Raw genomic sequence first — 20,746 nt, 5'->3', positions numbered from 1 at the left:
GAAGGGCGGCTTCCCTGGCCCTGGCCGTGGCCCTGGGAGTTGGTGCGGTGGAAGCGGCACTTGAAGGACCCGGCGTGGGTGGTCGGCGCGCAGACACACTTGGAAGCGGGCTCGTGGCCCGCGCCAGACGGCGCCGACCCGGGCCACCTCCTCCACGTATTCTTGGAGTTATGGCTGGCCGATTTACATGAAATTAATTCCCTCGGTTGTGGTGGCAAATATAATACACATAGTCCATGTTGTTATGCATGCACTAGCGTGTGTGTGTGACATAGATGGATTATGGTCCCGTATCCAATAAGATGGATATGTGTGTGTGTGTGTGTGTTAGAGAGAGAGAGAGGGGGAGAGAGAGTGAGGAAGAGGGAGGGAGAGTGTGTGTGTGTGAGGATTTGATGGTAAAAAAGGTCGCCAATGTCACTTGATATGTGTGGGAATATTAATATTGAACTCTTAAAGTTAATGTGGCCCCGTTGCAACGCACGGGCGTTCTTCTAGTATTAATTAAAGTATTAGTTGCTGCGTGTGGAGCCAAGGATTACTAAATGCTCCTGGTTTTGCCCGGTGGTACGTCGTCTCTGGATAAATTTTCGTGTTTTGACCCTTTTCTGAAACTCATTCAAGATTTGATTCTAGTTTGAATTTTTTTTTGAAATCTGACCTTTTTGCTACTGTTATTGTCCATGGCGGTAGCTTGCACAACCCTACCGCCAAAGTGCTTAGCGGTAGGCACAAACACACACTCTGTTCAATACTTAGAAGGTTATTGGCGGTAGGACATGCAACCCTACCGCCAGAGACCTTGGCGGTAGACTGTTATACCCTACTGTCATGGTCCTTGGTGGTAGCAAAAGGATCAGATCTCGAAAAAATATTAAACTAAGGTCAAATCTTGAATAGGTTTCAGAAAAGAGTCAAAACACGAAATTTAGCCTCGCCTCTGCATCGCAGCGGGCTTTCCCAAGTCGCCTTTTCTACTGCGGCCGACTAGCCATGCTCTGCTTTGCTGTGGGCTTCCACTGAACCGCCGAGGCCGTGACCCGCCGACCTCAACTCTGCTGGGTTGCCTCCGCAACACGAGACGTCGCTGGCAGTCTCCAAGCCGCCTCGCTGAAAGCTGCCGCTGGCTAGAGCCGCCAATGCTCCCTGGCCTGAGCCGCCTTACTTTTGAGCCGTCGGCGAGCCACCCGGCCGCACTTTGCTGCTCCGTTTCTGCACAAGCGGACTCGAGAGGACTTTGCATCATCGCCGTCGCGCCCGCACCTCGCCGGCGCGCCTCCGCCGGTCGCCTCTGTCCCGGCTGCGGCCCGCTGAGCCGCCGGCCTTGCGTCTCGCCTCCGAGCAGCTGGCCTACCGGCCACCTCCGCTGCCTTTGCTGTTTCGGCCGCTTCGGAGCCTTGTCCCAGTAGTCTTAAGGCGTTGGTTGCGCTTCTCTGACGGAGGAAAAAGATTAGATGGGGCTGAAGGAAAAGAAGTGGGCCAGTATTGTACAGCTGGTTGATCAAACGACACAACCTATCGCATCAATCAAAGGGCAAGCATGTGGTCATCAATTAGTGCTACTCGACACCAACCCGTACATTCGCGCGGGCTAGTTTATTAAAAAATAGTTTATCTGTTCCAAGATAAGTGTTGTGGCTTTAGTTCTTATTAGAACTAAAGCCATAAAGCCATGACACTCATTCTGGGACGGAAGGAGTAAATATGTAATTATCTTTTTTTAGATTTTGGACAATACATGTGGAACACCTTGTAATTTTAAAATTTGGTATTGACATATTTGAAAAAAAAACTATATTTATGTATGTATATTTTCATTTCCATTTTGTGTATAATTGTGATGCCTCGCTAATTTGTATTTAATTTACTTTCTTTATGATTTCATATTGTGTTATGTTATCGAACATGTAGAAATATTCCATGCTTATGCACTTTATGTATGTTTATTAGTACTATATTCTAAAGTATGTCAATTTCTTTCAAGCTGATTTAGCTTAAAATGCAAAGCTAGCAGTTAAGCAAGTAGTACCTTGTTCCCCTGATGATAGATTAGTGAGCACTTCTATGCTACAGGTTTGCAAGTATGTAGTTATTCTGTACATGAAATAAGGTCAATGGCAAGACAATTAAAGGGCAACCTGGTGCATGTAGCTCCCGCTTGCGCAGGGTCCAGGGAAGGGTCCGACCACTTCGGGTCTATAGTACGCAGCCTTTCCCTACATTTCTGTAAGAGGGTCAATGGCAAGACAATTCCTACCAAGAAATCTAATGGGTCAAATAAAGTGAGAAAAGCAAGATCATGGAATGCATACTATATTAACTGTAGCTACGTCATCTGGATAAATTCCCTTTGGCTGGGAAATAAACCATTGTCACATATAAATTTATAAAGTAAAAGGAAAGTGAGTGTCACATCCCTGGTCCTGTTATGCACTAGGCTAGACCTCATGTGTGCATCATGTTTAAATTCTGAAAATTTGAACTGAGGGAATTTTGAAAGCCTCAAAAACTTAAATAAAAGAGGGGCAAAAACCCTAGAAATCTCATTCATTGCTCCAAAATGCTCTTCTTAAATGTTTGATAATTTTTGGTAAGGGTCCTGGTCCCAACCAAAATATTGAACATTTTTAAGGAATTATTTTTGGGACTTTGGATTTAATTCATTAGCTATTTGAATTTGAATTATATTCATATAATTAGAATATAATTTCAAATACCCCTGATATATTTTATAAGCTTTTGGAAAAGTCCATTTAGCAATAATAAATATTCAGAGGAGTTTTTGGCATTGTTTGAATTATTTTAAATTCAAAACAGTGGCAAAATAAATTAAATAAAACAAAACAGAGAAAAAAATAAAAAGAACAGAAGCCTACCTGGGCCACTTACCTGTAGCCGGCCCAGCTGGCCAGCCCATCTGGCCGGCCCAGCCCACCTCCTTCCCCCCCTTGTCATCTTCCTCCTTTGCCAGGAGGACGAACAGAGGCGAGGCGTGGCGCGCGCCCGAGAGGCCTCGGCCACCTCCTGCTTCCCCCTGGCCACCTCCTGCTTCCTCTCGTCGCCTTGGACCCCGTCCGCGACGCCACGCACCCCCCAGGCCTCTCACTCTCTCCCCGAGCTCCTCTCTTCCTCTGGCTCTCTCGCGCGCAGCCACCGAACACACCCGTCACCGCCGACGAGCATCACCGCGGCCACCGTCCACCCCGTGCCTCTCCGATGAGTTCAGAGGAACCGCCATCGCCTTCTGCGTCTTCCACACCAACCCATTCGACCGCGGGAGCCCTGTAGCGTCTTCCCGGAGCTCGTCCCCAACCTTCGGCCGCCGGCGAACTTCCGAGGATTCGCGAGCTCCAGCCCCTCCCCGGCCTCGCCGTTGCCTCTACCGGATCCGCTGTGAGCTCCTCTTCCATTTCCCCTCCTCCCCGCGCTCGTTTCCGCACGCTAGCCGGCCTTTTCACCGGGGCCGTGAGCTCCTCACCGCCGGCGATGACGCGGACAAGGCCAGAGCCACCGGAGCTAGCTACCGAGCACGGCAACGTGCTCCACACCTCACCAGGAACCTAACTCACACACCAGCTTCCCCTCCCGTGCCCCCTAACGCCAACCCCGACCTCGCCCGAACTCCGGCCACCGCCGCGAGCTTGCCTCCGGTGAGCTCGGGCCACCTCAGCCCCTGCCGTTTGCACAGATGGATGCGGGCGAGTCCCAGCTCCACGTAGACGCCCTCATCCGCCCGTTTGGCCGCCGGAGTAAGAAATCCGAAGGCCTCCGCCGTCTCGGCCTCGCCGGCGTCAAGCCGCCGACAGGTTAGGCCCTGCTGACCAGGGGTTTGACCCCCCTGGGTCGATGACAGGTGGGGCCAGCCCCCCTGTTAATTAGTTTAGTTTATTTTAATTTAATTACCCCCCCTGCTGACACTGACATGTGGGCCCTAGTGCCCTAATCTTTAATTAAACTAAACTAAACCCCCCTGTTTAACCTGTGACGCTGACATATGGGTCCCACAGGTCAGTTTGACCTGGACGACGCCCGTTGACCTGCTGACGTCACTATGAGGTCATGATGACGCAATAAGTCCTTTCTGGAATTTAAATAAATCTTAAATGATTTAATAATTTCAGAAAATAGCTAAAACTTCTATAAATCATAGAAAATTAACCGTAACTCCAAATTAAATAAATTATATATGAAAAATTATCAGAAAAATTCAAGGAATCCATCTGTACCATTTTCATGCATGTTAGAACAACTTATAGGTGCTGTTTAGCACAAATCAATTAAATGGCATTTGAATAATCACATATGGAGTTTGAATTTGAATCTTGTATTCAAACCAACTTCATTTAATCTGTTGCTAGTTGCATTAGCCCAAAACACATCCATTTTGCCATGTCATGATCATGCATCATATTGTGCATTGCATTGATTGTGTTCCCTTCTGTGTTGCCGGTATTTGTCCCCTCTCGATAGACGTGATACCGATGATGCGATCGTTGACACTGATGAAGACTCAATGCTATCTTCAGAAGTGCCAGGCAAGCAAAACCCCCTTGTTCATTCCGATACAATCCCACTCTCTCGCTCCTGCTCTCTTTTACTGCATTAGGACAACACCGATTCATCTGTTACTTGCTGCGGTAGCTGAACCCTTTATCCTTTGCATGACCTGTCATTGCCACAGTAAATAGATGAAACCCACTAGCATGAGTAGGAGTTGTTTGAGCCCTGTTATGCCTACTCATTCATGCTTGTTTGTCATGCCTGCTACTGCTTAGAGTTGAGTCAGGTCTGATTCATCGGGGATGAATCAGAGGCGTGTGAACATGTCCTACTGTGTGTGAGCTAAGTGTTTGAACACGATTTGGTAAAGGTAGCGGTGAGAGGCCATGTAGGAGTACATGGTGGGTTGTCTCATTGCAGCCGTCCTCAGGAACTGAGTTCTGTGTTTGTGATCCATGATTCAGCTACTACCACGCATTGGGCCCGAAACCAATGGACCCTCTCGGCTTCTTGATCACCCTTGTCCTCTGTCCAGGAGTTGCAAGTAGTTTCTGGTGTTTGTAGTATGCTGGAGGCCGTGCGCAGCGCTGACTGTAGGGGTGGGCTGTGATGCGGTAGGCACGTGGCCGGGTAAACCGGGCGCCCGTTTGGTGTCACGGAACCCTGTTCACATTGTTTGGGGCTGTGAGCGAAACTCCGGCCGGATCTCCTCATGGATGGAACCCGAATAGGCGATAAACCTGGACTAGAGACTCGAGTGTTTAGGCAGGCCGTGGCCGACACCCACGTTGGGCTTCCGCTTGAAGGTTGCCGAGTACATGTCGTGTAAACGGCGGTAAGTGGTGAGAGCGTGTGTGAAGAAGTACACCCCTGCAGGGTTAATATGATCTATTCGAATAGCCGTGTCCGCGGAAAAGGACTTCTGGGTTGCTTATATCAGTTCATAGACAAGTGAAAGTGGATACTCTAAAATACGCAAGATAAGCGTGAGTGCTATGGATGGCGTTCTCGTAGGGAGACGAGAGCGGATCCATAGTGGTGTATTGATATGGTGAATATGTGGACTCGTGTGCGCCACCTCAAAAGAGTTACATTGCAGTCGTAGTTTAGGATAGCCACCGAGTCAAAGCTGGCTTGCTGCAGTTAAACCCCACCATCCCCTTTGTTGATAATGTTGCATATGTAGTTAGTTCTGATGTAAGTCTTGCTGGGTACATTTGTACTCACGTTTGCCTATTTTATGTTTTTTGCAGAGAGACTTCAGTCTCACTATTAGTTCCGCTTGGACTTCGACGTTTAGCTTGATACCTCAGCTACGATCTTGTGCCCTCGGCAGGATCTGATCGATAGTCAGGCTTCTCAGCCTTTTTCATTTATAGATGTCTGTACTCAGACATGATAGCTTCCGCTTGTGCTTTGACTTGTATGCTCTGATTGTTGGGTCATGAGACCCATGTTTGTAATGTCTCGCTCCTCGGAGCCTATTGAATAAACTACTTGAGTCGTAGAGTCATTTTGTGATGCCATGTTGTATTGCACATATCGAGCATATTGTGTGTATGTTATTGAAATGCTTGGTATGTGTGGGATCTGACTATCTAGTTGTTTATCTTTAGTAGCCTCTCTTACCGGGAAATGTCTCCTAGTGTTTCCACCGAGCCATGGTAGCTTGCTACTGCTCCGGAACACTTAGGTTGGCCGGCATGTGTCCTTCTTCGTTCCTGTGTCTGTCCCTTCGGGGAAATGTCACGCGATGAATACCGGAGTCCTGTTAGCCCGCTACAGCCCGGTTCACCGGAGTCCTGCTAGCCCAGTGCTACAGCCTGGATTCACTCGCTGATGACCGACACGTTCGATGCTGGGTCATGGATGCCTGTCCCTGTAAGTTTGTGCAACTTTGGGTTTACGACTAGCCATGTCAGCCCGGGCTCCTTATCATATGGATGCTAGCGACACTGTCATATACGTGTGCCAAAAGGCGCAAACGGTCCCGGGTAAAGGTAAGGCGACACCCGTGGGAATACCGTGCGTGAGGCCGCAAAGTGATATGAAGTGTTACATGCTAGATCTATGTGGCATTGAGTCGGGGTCTTGACAGCGTTGGTATCAGAGCTTGACTGCCTGTAGGATTACCAAGCCAAACTGGTCGATGTTGAGTCTAGAAATTCTTTAGTTATATGTAAGGGAATTGATTGTGGGATGGAACGTAAGGCTCTTTTTACTCCTTATACCTTATGCCTTCTGATCTGAGTCATCTTATCTTGCCTGCGGGGATTGAGAACTAGGCTATCTCTTCTTTCTATTAGGATCACGTGTTACTAATCAGTAGACTTATAAGATTGTTGGTTTTAAGCTTGAGTTCAGTTCCTACGACTTCTGTATGTTAACTGTTGATCTCGGAACCTTGATATTGTGCTTCTGAGTGGTTATGCCACCATTTTTGTGAATGTCTCAAATCTTTTCTGAGCATTTATAGCTGTTATGCTGTCCGAGCCATCCCAGGTTTCTAAATAGTCGGATGCATTTGCAAATCCCTTCCTCCTGTTTCCGATGTGCCTTTGGTCAGATTAATCACACAAATCAGTGAGTTGAGGTACTTTATTGCCTTGACATATATGTTGGAGCTAGTATTATGACCCTAGGTGTCTTAGGGGATCATCTAGTAATTTAGCCATGAATTGTGTTCCCAGTGTGATGATTCTGGCCTTTATTCTCGAAAGCATCCCGTGATGCCACATAGTTAGTAGGTATTCTATTCCTGGGTTTTGAACCCGAGATTCACCCTACTTGCTTCATGTTGATAGTTTTGCTCGTTCCTTTAGGTTATTAGTAACCTTTGCATTAGTCCTCGATGTTCGTGGTATTCCTTTCTTCCAAATACTATGAACCGCTTATGGCAGATGTTCCTCGCTGATCGAAAGATCACAATCAGAGTGCTCTCGATGGGTTCTCGATTCTACATTGTGACTCTGCCAGTTCTACCTTTCTGCAGGGGTTATCCGGAAGAAATATGTGGAATTCGTTCGACATGCTAAACCATGCATCCACAACTCAGAAAATCGTATGTTCCTTTGAGTTGTCCCTCTTTAGTTGTCTTCTGACCCTCGTCTATCAATTGATAGTCAAGAGTATGCGTGCATTCGTTCGTCGATGCCTATTACCCTTGTGGTCCGCCAAGCCATTCTATTTCAGAATGAATAGGAGAAACAAACTCCAGTACCTCATCCATATTTAGGATTGGGTCAAAGTAGTTGTGTTCCGTAGATCAAGTTACAATCCAGCTTCTGGTCTGCTCTACCCTGAAGTATTACCTTCTTTATGACAGGAATTTCATGAGAATTGCACCACCTTTTGTGAATTCTTGACATAGTGATACTTCTCGCCATCCTTTTTCATTCCTCGGTTCCGTGTTGATGCAACCGGAATACCGACAAATGAATTGTGATGTGTGAAATCAATACTCCTAGCAACCTCGTTGCTTGGTAGTTAAAGGATAATAATTTTATTCTTAGTATGTTGGTTATTGAATCACCATTCTAAGATTGATCGTGCTACCTAGTCCTTATTTCCTGGTGCACTCTTTGATTGATGAGTTAGGATTTGTCAAGTCCTCGCTCATTTGATCATATCATCTTGCCTTGAAAAGCAAGATTGTTCTCGAGCTTAGTAACATATCGGTGGTTCGTGATTTCCGAAGATCTTCTCGGAAGTATTACCAGGTTGTCACCTGACCGCTATGTTGAGCTCGTGATCAAGTTGGTTTCTTGTGAACCACCTTCTCTCCAAGAATCGGTGTTAGATATCCCTGAGCTAGTTGGTTAAGCTAAACGACAACTTGGAGGGTTGGAAGATAAAAGCTTGCCTGACTTAGTTCGTTCCAAAGGGATATTCTTGTGTAGTGTGTGTTGAAGAAAGATGATATCTTCATCGATTGGTCCCTGTGATCAGTTGCTGGACCTATCGTCTTATCAATCCTTTGATTTGAGTGTGGGCTATCGTCAAATCAAGTCAGAACCAACGATGCTCGTAATGTTGTCTTATTTGTGGTTGATCCCTCGAGCATACACCATTACATCTTTGGTCTGACCAATGCTATCACCGTGTTCACTTAACTATGGAATTCCTTTTAAAAGGAAACCCGGATGAATTGTTGTTGAGCCCATTGACAACATCCTTATCTCCTCCATGATTTTGTTGAACATTAAGCTAGTGTTGGAAACTTTTGAAAGCATTTTCTTCATGCTAGCTCATGAAGTACTTGTTTGATGAAAGGAGTGACTTCCTTTGATTCACGTGCATTTTGATGTAAGCTGCCGTCGTGAATTCGAGAAAGTTTGTTTTTGCTCCTTTGGAATCATCCCAAGTCGGTCATGCACGTGCGAAGAATTCTATGGTCTGTTAGACTGATCATCTTCATTCCATATGTATATCCTAGCACACCAAGCCACTGACTGATTTGTTCAAGGAGAAGGAGTATCTTCATAAGAGCTAATCCGGACTTATGAAAGAACTTCGATATCCTCGCTGATGGTTCCCAACCAGAACTCGGTAGTGTTTTATTGTAAGACTACCATGTGGGCATGCTTGTCTGGGACAACGTGTTCACATGTTTGTAGCAGAACCAGCTCATGTTTTGGAGCTTGCTATCGTAGTTCATCTCCCGAGAATCCCGCAACGTTATCTCGTCGATTTGTGTTGCAAACTTTCATTTTTCTTCCTAGACTCGATGAGTATGGAATATCCTGACACCAACCAGATCTGAATCTCAGGCAGATATGATGGTTGGAATATTTCCCAAGAATTATAATATTGGTCGCGCGATAACCGGTAAAGTGGATGTCGTGGCCAACACACCCAGCCGGAAGACCTGTTATTATAATATCTTGATTGATGAAGTTGGCCACCTCCTCATAGGGATTTCGTAGGATTTACCTCCGTAACTGTTCCTTATGGATTCTAGTGCTCCCGAAGTCCGACCTTTTTACTTGATGTTCTAGATATCAAACCATATCTATGAGTGGGTTACACTAGCACATCAAGGAGAACATTAGAAGCGGAGTGCTAAATGCCTCTCGGTCGATCATCCAGATTTTGTTCCTTGGCTTCGCTAAGGTGAAATCTGAGAAGGTGTTACCTTCCTTTGCATCTGCATCATTCATCATGGTAGCAAGTTGTGTTGCCAGGATCCTTGACACGGATATTGGTAGAATCTTGATGATTGTGGAAATGCTCAAGTTCTTGAGAGCACGCACAAGCGCTACGTGTTATCCTCGGCACTAGCTGGGTTTGCTCTCAGTTCCCTCGGCAATGCTATGATCTATTCAACAGTGAATTCACTCTCTATTGTTGGGTTCTTCCCCAGTTACCAGAATCATTCCCAGCATTTGCATTTTGTCTCCAGCCTGCACCGCCAATGTGCCGTTCTACCATGGGTCTCTTCCATTTCCGGTGATAAGCAAATTCATCCATTGCGTTGTCTTCAACAAGGTAATCCACATCATCCAAGTCCGAGTATGCCATTCTACCGACCTCCCTCCAAACGATCGCTCGAGAATTGTCTTAGGCTGGTTTAAAGAGTTTCAATGATCTCTGAATCAAAAGTAATTCTTTTTGCCACTTAAGGTAATACTCTACGAATCACCCTCCTCCAGGATGTTTCGTCGGGGTATCATGGCAACTCAACTCCTTGCTACGTTGACAATCGTTTACCACCTTTTTAGGTGTGGAATCGTTGTCTACCTAGTGAACCTTCGTCATCTGTTCCACTCCATTCCTCTAAAGGTGTGCTTCGTCTCTCAGCTTGAGAGATATTTCCATGTCTCAAACCATGAGTTGATCCTAAGTTGTTCAATCTTCGAGGAGACCGATCCTTCTAGAGTTTTCCTTTCCTCTTCTTGTCATGATTAGCTGAAGTTCTCAGAGCAAGACGACAAGACAAAGATGGTGTTCAAATCAACGTTCATTTGAAGTGCAACCTGGATCGTGAAGATTGTACTAGTTTGCGTTTTCTCTTCATCCTACCCTACGCTTGAATCTCGAGACGAGATTCTTGTTTAGTGGGGGTGAGTTGTCACATCCCTGGTCCTGTTATGCACTAGGCTAGACCTCATGTGTGCATCATGTTTAAATTCTGAAAATTTGAACCGAGGGAATTTTGGAAGCCTCAAAAACTTAAATAAAAGAGGGGCAAAAACCCTAGAAATCTCATTCATTGCTCGAAAATGCTCTTCTTAAATGTTTGATAATTTTTGGTAAGGGTCCTGGTCCCAACCAAAATATTGAACATTTTTAAGGAATTATTTTTGGGACTTTGGATTTAATTCATTAGCTATTTGAATTTGAATTATATTCATATAATTAGAATATAATTTCAAATACCCCTGATATATTTTATAAGCTTTTGGAAAAGTCCATTTAGCAATATAAAATATTCAGAGGAGTTTTTGGCATTGTTTGAATTATTTTAAATTCAAAACAGTGGCAAAATAAATTAAATAAAACAAAACAGAGAAAAAAATAAAAAGAACAGAAGCCTACCTGGGCCACTTACCTGTAGCCGGCCCATCTGGCCGGCCCAGCCCACCTCCTTCCCCCCCCTTGTCATCTTCCTCCTTTGCCAGGAGGACGAACAGAGGCGAGGCGTGGCGCGCGCCCGAGAGGCCTCGGCCACCTCCTGCTTCCCCCTGGCCACCTCCTGCTTCCTCTCGTCGCCCTGGACCCCGTCCGCGACGCCACGCACCCCCCAGGCCTCTCACTCTCTCCCCGAGCTCCTCTCTTCCTCTGGCTCTCTCGCGCGCAGCCACCGAACACACCCGTCGCCGCCGACGAGCATCACCGCGGCCACCGTCCACCCCGTGCCTCTCCGATGAGTTCAGAGGAACCGCCATCGCCTTCTGCGTCTTCCACACCAACCCATTCGACCGCGGGAGCCCTGTAGCGTCTTCCCGGAGCTCGTCCCCAACCTTCGGCCGCCGGCGAACTTCCGAGGATTCGCGAGCTCCAGCCCCTCCCCGGCCTCGCCGTTGCCTCTACCGGATCCGCTGTGAGCTCCTCTTCCATTTCCCCTCCTCCCCGCGCTCGTTTCCGCACGGTAGCCGGCCTTTTCACCCGGGCCGTGAGCTCCTCACCGCCGGCGATGACGCGGACAAGGCCAGAGCCACCGGAGCTAGCTACCGAGCACGGCAACGTGCTCCACACCTCACCAGGAACCTAACTCACACACCAGCTTCCCCTCCCGTGCCCCCTAACGCCAACCCCGACCTCGCCCGAACTCCGGCCACCGCCGCGAGCTTGCCTCCGGTGAGCTCGGGCCACCTCAGCCCCTGCCGTTTGCACAGATGGATGCGGGCGAGTCCCAGCTCCACGTAGACGCCCTCATCCGCCCGTTTGGCCGCCGGAGCAAGAAATCCGAAGGCCTTCGCCGTCTCGGCCTCGCCGGCGTCAAGCCGCCGGCAGGTTAGGCCCTGCTGACCAGGGGTTTGACCCCCCCTGGGTCGATGACAGGTGGGGCCAGCCCCCCTGTTAATTAGTTTAGTTTATTTTAATTTAATTACCCCCCTGCTGACACTGACATGTGGGCCCTAGTGCCCTAATCTTTAATTAAACTAAACTAAACCCTCCTGTTTAACCTGTGACGCTGACATATGGGTCCCACAGGTCAGTTTGACCTGGACGACGCCCGTTGACCTGCTGACGTCACTATGAGGTCATGATGACGCAATAAGTCCTTTCTGGAATTTAAATAAATCTTAAATGATTTAATAATTTCAGAAAATAGCTAAAACTTCTATAAATCATAGAAAATTAACCGTAACTCCAAATTAAATAAATTATATATGAAAAATTATCAGAAAAATTCAAGGAATCCATCTGTACCATTTTCATGCATGTTAGAACAACTTATAGGTGCTGTTTAGCACAAATCAATTAAATGGCATTTGAATAATCACATATGGAGTTTGAATTTGAATCTTGTATTCAAACCAACTTCATTTAATCTGTTGCTAGTTGCATTAGCCCAAAACACATTCATTTTGCCATGTCATGATCATGCATCATATTGTGCATTGCATTGATTGTGTTCCCTTCTGTGTTGCCGGTATTTGTCCCCTCTCGATAGACGTGATACCGATGATGCGATCGTTGACACTGATGAAGACTCAATGCTATCTTCAGAAGTGCCAGGCAAGCAAAACCCCCTTGTTCATTCCGATACAATCCCACTCTCGCTCCTGCTCTCTTTTACTGCATTAGGACAACACCGATTCATCTGTTACTTGCTGCGGTAGCTGAACCCTTTATCCTTTGCATGACCTGTCATTGCCACAGTAAATAGATGAAACCCACTAGCATGAGTAGGAGTTGTTTGAGCCCTGTTATGCCTACTCATTCATGCTTGTTTGTCATGCCTGCTACTGCTTAGAGTTGAGTCAGGTCTGATTCATCGGGGATGAATCAGAGGCGTGTGAACATGTCCTACTGTGTGTGAGCTAAGTGTTTGAACACGATTTGGTAAAGGTAGCGGTGAGAGGCCATGTAGGAGTACATGGTGGGTTGTCTCATTGCAGCCGTCCTCAGGAACTGAGTTCTGTGTTTGTGATCCATGATTCAGCTACTATCACGCATTGGGCCCGAAACCAATGGACCCTCTCGGCTTCTTGATCACCCTTGTCCTCTGTCCAGGAGTTGCAAGTAGTTTCTGGTGTTTGTAGTATGCTGGAGGCCGTGCGCAGCGCTGACCGTAGGGGTGGGCTGTGATGCGGTAGGCACGTGGCCGGGTAAACCGGGCGCCCGTTTGGTGTCACGGAACCCTGTTCACATCGTTTGGGGCTGTGAGCGAAACTCCGGCCGGATCTCCTCATGGATGGAACCCGAATAGGCGATAAACCTGGACTAGAGACTCGAGTGTTTAGGCAGGCCGTGGCCGACACCCACGTTGGGCTTCCGCTTGAAGGTTGCCGAGTACATGTCGTGTAAACGGCGGTAAGTGGTGAGAGCGTGTGTGAAGAAGTACACCCCTGCAGGGTTAATATGATCTATTCGAATAGCCGTGTCCGCGGAAAAGGACTTCTGGGTTGCTTATATCAGTTCATAGACAAGTGAAAGTGGATACTCTAAAATACGCAAGATAAGCGTGAGTGCTATGGATGGCGTTCTCGTAGGGAGACGAGAGCGGATCCATAGTGGTGTATTGATATGGTGAATATGTGGACTCGTGTGCGCCACCTCAAAAGAGTTACATTGCAGTCGTAGTTTAGGATAGCCACCGAGTCAAAGCTGGCTTGCTGCAGTTAAACCCCACCATCCCCTTTGTTGATAATGATGCATATGTAGTTAGTTCTGATGTAAGTCTTGCTGGGTACATTTGTACTCACGTTTGCCTATTTTATGTTTTTTGCAGAGAGACTTCAGTCTCACTATTAATTCCGCTTGGACTTCGACGTTTAGCTTGATACCTCAGCTACGATCTTGTGCCCTCGGCAGGATCTGATCGATAGTCAGGCTTCTCAGCCTTTTTCATTTATAGATGTCTGTACTCAGACATGATAGCTTCCGCTTGTGCTTTGACTTGTATGCTCTGATTGTTGTGTCATGAGACCCATGTTTGTAATGTCTCGCTCCTCGGAGCCTATTGAATAAACTACTTGAGTCGTAGAGTCATTTTGTGATACCATGTTGTATTGCACATATCGAGCATATTGTGTGTATGTTATTGAAATGCTTGGTATGTGTGGGATCTGACTATCTAGTTGTTTATCTTTAGTAGCCTCTCTTACCGGGAAATGTCTCCTAGTGTTTCCACCGAGCCATGGTAGCTTGCTACTGCTCCGGAACACTTAGGCTGGCCGGCATGTGTCCTTCTTCGTTCCTGTGTCTGTCCCTTCGGGGAAATGTCACGCGATGAATACCGGAGTCCTGTTAGCCCGCTACAGCCCGGTTCACCGGAGTCCTGCTAGCCCAGTGCTACAGTCTGGATTCACTCGCTGATGACCGACACGTTCGATGCTGGGTCATGGATGCCTGTCCCTGTAAGTTTGTGCCACTTTGGGTTTACGACTAGCCATGTCAGCCCGGGCTCCTTATCATATGGATGCTAGCGACACTGTCATATACGTGTGCCAAAAGGCGCAAACGGTCCCGGGTAAAGGTAAGGCGACACCCGTGGGAATACCGTGCGTGAGGCCGCAAAGTGATATGAAGTGTTACATGCTAGATCTATGTGGCATTGAGTCGGGGTCCTGACAGCGAGAAAGGAAAAAACACGTCGATGATAAATACAATAAACATTAGCACTTAGTTAGAAAAAAGTTGTATGAAGGTATATGTGTGATATTCTATAAAATAACATAATCCAAATATAGGTATGGGTCAAGTATCATTAATAAGTTGTCTCTCGATGCACCACACGCATTTCTTATGAATGCAAGTGATTTACAGGACACAAATTTTATTTACCCGAATATACCACATGTCTAATTGATCGTAAAAGTTGACCTGATAATATGTGCCAGCCTTGTAAACTAAAAGGAAGGAGTTTTTTTAACTTAAAAAGGGAGTTTTTAAATGGGTCTAGACTTTCATGATATAACCCCTGGAGGGAGCTAGCTGACCTGAAATTGCGATGCTAAAATTTAAGTGGCACTAAGGCCTGATGCCCACTAATAGTACGTGAGTTACTTCCATCATTTCCATCGAAGGCCGTATTATTCATCACAATGATGTCAAATAACTCATTTAAATTGCAATGTCTAAAATGGAGTGTAAGTTTCAACTACTATTTGTTTCACACTTATACCACGGATGAACCTACAACTAAACACAATGCGAATGCTTAATCCCATGCCTGTTCAAATGAATATCCTGCCTAGTATAAGCCTCAGGGAATAATAATTTACATGAAAGTTTATTTACATCGCAGTAATTAATGCAGCCATATATCACATATTTTGTTCATAGAGAAGTACTGGAGTGGCCATTGGCCGAATATACGCAGATCTGCATTGTTGCATGTATTGTTTCCTTATCCGTTTCATCAAAATATATCATTCTACACTATGTTAACTACAAAATATTGATAAGAAATATAATGCACGAAATTAGAATGCAAGAAAGGTCCCATCTTGAATCAATTTCTGCCTTCAGATCTTTTATTGTTGAGTAATCAAACCACGTTAAGTATCATGGTGAGAGGAAGAAAGATTTAGTGGATTATGTTACCTTTTTTAGAAAATAACAAACAAATACTCCATCCATATAGATATTCTGTAAATGGCCATGAAGCCTGCATGAAATATGCTGGATTTCAAATTTCATTTATATATAACTACAGAAACACATCCGTACATATATACAAAGAGGAGGAGCAATTACCTGAGGTGAGTGTCAACCATATCAATGTACATGGACATGTCATCGCCAGAATAAATGGTGCTGGTGTTGCTACCGCGTCTTTAAAAAAGGTTGTCTATCCCTGGACAAAATATAGTGCACAAAATGAGTTCATTTCACATCTTGCATTTCATAAGTCAGACTAATATGAGTTTTCCTTATTAGATCATGTTCAGTCAACTAAAGAAAACTATGAAATAAATGAATATCAAACTCATTACTGTCTTACTACACCAATGGTCGTAATCGAAAACTTTATCACATCATGAGCTAATAAGATTATTAATAAGTGGTAGATACTACTACTATGAAATACCACAACAATAAATTAATTAATATGCTTTAGTAGCACTCACCCAGTATTAGAACAAATGATTTTTTGTACATATGAACCATATTTATGTACCAGCCTACAAACATCCCCTTCACAGTTTAATACTATAACTTATCCTGAAATAACTTTTGCATTGACTCATAACATTTATCGTAGCAGAGGGGATAAGAGAAATTTCATGGACAAATTAGTAGATTGATAGTAAAGAAGGTTACAAAAGGAGCTAGTCAAACACGTACCTACTCCGTCAAATGTTAAGACGTTCTCCAAGTCGACCACATCTTCTTGTGATATATATGAGTACGCATGCACTGAAAAATTAAACCGCACATGCATGCAGTATGCAGACATGCACGCAGTCTGAGCCTGAAATACTGCCACTATTAAGTGATCAAATAGCAAAGTCCTGTTTCTTGTATTACCTTATATATTAATATGTCTCCACTGCACGCTTGGTAATGCTTAATTAGGAAACGATTGTGAGACGCATAGATTGGTATAATATTTCCATTCATGATACCTGATGCACCTCGATGCACATAAGTTAATCAGAAGCAAAAATATAAAAAAATCATTTAGAGATGTAGGGGGGGGGGGGGGGGGGCGCCGCTGATTGTCTATGGTGCGGAACCCATCGTCTAGTCTGGTGGTTGATCAGAAGATAATTATGTGTTATTAGCTACAACACTTTTCATGTAATCATATGCTTTATGCATGAGATGGACGATAGCAAGGTTCAAATAATCATAAATATGTGAAATCTGCATGTCTTATAAGAGAGAGTAACCAATCCATTGTCTCCATATCAAACTCACCTGTGCCTAGAAATTTGAACGAAATTGCATATATATGACGGAATAAGCAATCATTGACGTAGTCTCCTCTTATCCAAGTCAAACCAAATAAATATATGTCTATGTGTCATACCAAGGAAACACCTCAAGAATCAGACGGTTTTATCCTATCAAGCTGAAGGTGCAAGGGACGACCGGGAGCAGCCAAAGCAACCCCTCTTCTTCTTCGTGGGTGGGACTGTGGGAGCGACTACTACTGGGTGGAGTTGCAGCGATCCTCCGTCTTGCTCGCGGCTGGGTGCCACGGCCTCTCATTCTCCTCGCCAGCGGGAGCAGTTAACAGCAGCCATGTCATTGTTGCGGCCGCCATGCAATCCCTGACCATATTTCCTGTCTACCACAGAGAGAGTCGAGGGATTGGGGAGAAACAATCCCTGGGACCTGTTTCCTGTCTAGAGTCGAGGGATTGGGGAATTGGAGTCTAGAGAAACACATCTTCATCCTTGTATTCAGCTCGAAGACAACGGAAAACATACAATCGATTAAATTACCAACCAGCAAAAAATAACAACTTCAGAAAACGTCGATGATTGAAGACGAACCCGAACTACCGAGGAAAATAATTTAGCCCCGTGAGTACACCAGATCCTTGCCCCAACTTGCTTGATCCAATTTGAGAGAGATTCGTATTCCACAGGAAGAGAGGCAGTAGATCGAGATCCCATTGCGTGAGATTGATTCACGTTGTTTTTTCTCTCGGGAAAGGAATAGGTGGTTGTGTACAAAGATACTTTAGGGGTATACGTGGGACCTTGGGCTTCAATTTCTACAACCATGTGAAAACTTTGTGGGCCTTCTGGTTCGGTTCTGTTCTTATTTTTAAAGAGTCATGGGCTTTCCGGTCAATAATTGTTCTGTACATATCATAATTAAAGCCTAGGATTATGTGGGTTGATCTACACCGTAATAATCCGACCCCATCAGATTAACGGCTCCTAATTACTGATTAACGTGGTAATTTTTAGACCAGATTAACGGCTCCTAATTATTGATTAACGTGATAATTTTTAAAGAGTCTGTAATTAGTATAGGTATAGATAGATATAGATTTAGTACTCCTAATTGCTGCATGCATGTCAGACGAGTTGTGTCCGCCTTCGCCTGACAAAACATCAGGTAATATCCGTACAGTCTGTTTTAATAGCGTGTATTAATTTTTGTGTGAACAATTACTTTGGCTTGGGATATTTTTTGATGCATGACAATTGTTCACTGGTCGTGACATGGATATATAGCTCACGCCATCATTATCATGGGCTAGCATCTGACTGTGCCATGATGCTTGATGAATATATGTGCAAACCATCGCTCCTGCTGCCCAATTTACGTTAACATGACGCGGTTGACTCGCCCGTCCGTGCGGTTCACCGCGCGTGCGATTGACTCGTCCGTCCGCACCGGCTTGCAATGCCACGACTGACTCACCTGTCCGTGCCCGCGGCCTGCTCACCCGTGTCCATGTTGTCTCCGATGTCGCGGTCGTCTTTTCTGTCCACCCCCGCGGTCTGGTCTACATCAAACACACTGGAGCTTCACCTGTCTGCACGAGCTGTTACAAGTCGCTGATCCTGCAGCCTGGTTTATTCCATCAAATTCTGGAGCAACTCTATGTTATCAGCCTCTACTTGCACCAGATGATCCAATGGACAGGCGCATAAGTCACTACTATTGCGGTTTGTTTAAACTTCAACAACCAGCTGGGATGAACCGCTGGCCGGACTACTGACACAAATCATACGGGGTCATTTATAACCCGTCAAGCTTCAACATATTATAGCGTTCCGCTATTCAACTATATGTCGGTTTATATCACGGCCAAGTATGGAGAATCTTAAGACAACTCCTTGAGTCGTCTTAAGACTCGGGGGCTATGATGACATGACTCAGTGAATGTTGCCAGTTTAAGCAGATTCAAGAACTCCGGGTCATTGGAGGGAAGATAACCCGGTCCCGGAGGCTACTGCTATATTGATGAAAATTTAAGGGCCGTCAGAAAAATTTCCAGCTTAAAATGAAGGATTCTGGTTTAAAATCTGGCTCAAGGGAAATCTGTCTCTCACGAAGCTTTGAAGCTCTCAATATCCGGTTTAAAATTCCGGTTCAAAAAGAATCCATCTCTCACAAGTTCAAGTTCTCAGGAAAAATTGAAGGTTAACAAAGAGAACTTGCTGCAATGAGCAGTTCAAACACGGGCATCCTGCCTTATGGGTTTGTTTTATTGGTCATTTGGGAGTGACCTGTTCAATGAGCAGAGCCTTGATTACCCTTTTGATCCGTCTTGCACGCCTTGTTACAAATTACTTGGGGGCTTCTTACTCATTTAGCATAGCTATGACTACCCTATTGACCCGGCTTACACGCCTTACTTGGGGGCTTCTTGCTCATTGAGCATAGCTATGACTACCCTATTGATTCGGCTTACACGCCTTGTTACAAATTACTTGGGGGCTTCCTGCTCATTGAGCATAGTTGTGACTACCCTATTGATCTGGCTTACACGCCTTGTTGCAAATCATTTGGGGGCTTCCTACCCAAGTTAAAAGGTTACCAAATAGAACTTGCTACAATGTGCAGTTCAAACATAGGTAACCTTGTAGGATCGAAAGTATGTCTAGAGGGGGGGGGTGATTAGACTACTTGACCAAATAAAAATCTAGCCTTTTCCCAATTTAGTTCTTGGCAGATTTTAGCAACTTTGGATAAGTCAAGCAATCTTAACACAATTCAAGCAAGCATGCAAAGAGTATATGAGTAGCGGCAAGTAAAGCATGCAACTTGCAAGAATGTAAAGGGAAGGGTTTGGAGGATTCAAACACAATTGGAGACACGGATGTTTTTGTCGTGGTTCCGATAGGTGGTGCTATCGTACATCCACATTGATGGAGACTTCAACCCACGAAGGGTAACGGTTGCACGAGTCCACGGAGGGCTCCACCCACGAAGGGTCCACGAAGAAGCAACCTTGTCTATCCCATCATGGCCATCGCCCACGAAGGACTTGCCTCACTAGCGGTAGATCTTCACGAATTAGGCGATCTCCTTGCCCTTACAAACTCCTTGGTTCAACTCCACAATCTTTGTCGGAGGCTCCCAAGTGACACCTAGCCAATCTAGGAGACACCGCTCTCTAAGAAGTAACAAATGGTGTGTTGATGATGAACTCCTTGCTCTTGTGCTTCAAATTATAGTCTCCCCAACACTCAACTCTCTCTCACAGGATATGGATTTGGTGGACAGAAGATTTGAGTGGAAAGCAACTTGGGGAAGGCTAGAGATCAAGATTCATATGATGGGAATGGAATATATTGGCCTCAACACATGAGTAGGTGGTTCTCTCTCAGAAAATGTGTATTGGAAGTGTAGGTATGTTCTGATGGTTCTCTCCACGAATGAAGAGTGGGTGGAGGGGTATATATAGCCTCCACACAAAAACTAGCTGTTACACACAATTTACCAATCTCGGTGAGACCGAATTGAGAAACTCGGTCGGACCGATTTAGCAAACCTAGTGACCGTTAGGATTTTCGGTGGGACTGAGATGCAACTCGGTAGGACCGATATGGTTAGGGTTAGGGCATAACGTAATCTCGGTGTGACCGATTACACAAACTTGGTGGGACCGATTTTGGTAATTAGCTAACCAGAGAGTTGGTCACGTAAAATCGGTGGG

The 20,746-nt window shown here is 45.4% G+C and overlaps 1 long non-coding RNA gene across 1 annotated transcript; it reads right to left on the bottom strand.

Annotated features, from left to right (window-relative positions):
* Positions 1-886: 886 nt before the first annotated feature.
* Positions 887-17,838, bottom strand: LOC123150615 (uncharacterized). The gene is made up of 4 exons (XR_006475243.1): positions 16,462-17,838; positions 15,871-15,970; positions 15,718-15,781; positions 887-1,433 (listed from the first exon to the last, which is right to left on the bottom strand). It is a non-coding gene; the product is annotated as an uncharacterized lncRNA (long non-coding RNA).
* Between the last annotated feature and the right edge of the window lie 2,908 nt (positions 17,839-20,746).

The sequence above is a fragment of the Triticum aestivum genome, chromosome 7A (genome assembly GCF_018294505.1).
Source record: "Triticum aestivum cultivar Chinese Spring chromosome 7A, IWGSC CS RefSeq v2.1, whole genome shotgun sequence".
Lineage (NCBI taxonomy): Eukaryota > Viridiplantae > Streptophyta > Magnoliopsida > Poales > Poaceae > Triticum > Triticum aestivum.
The sequence above is the reverse complement of the archived record's forward strand: the minus strand, read 5'-3'. Positions and strand labels throughout refer to the sequence as shown.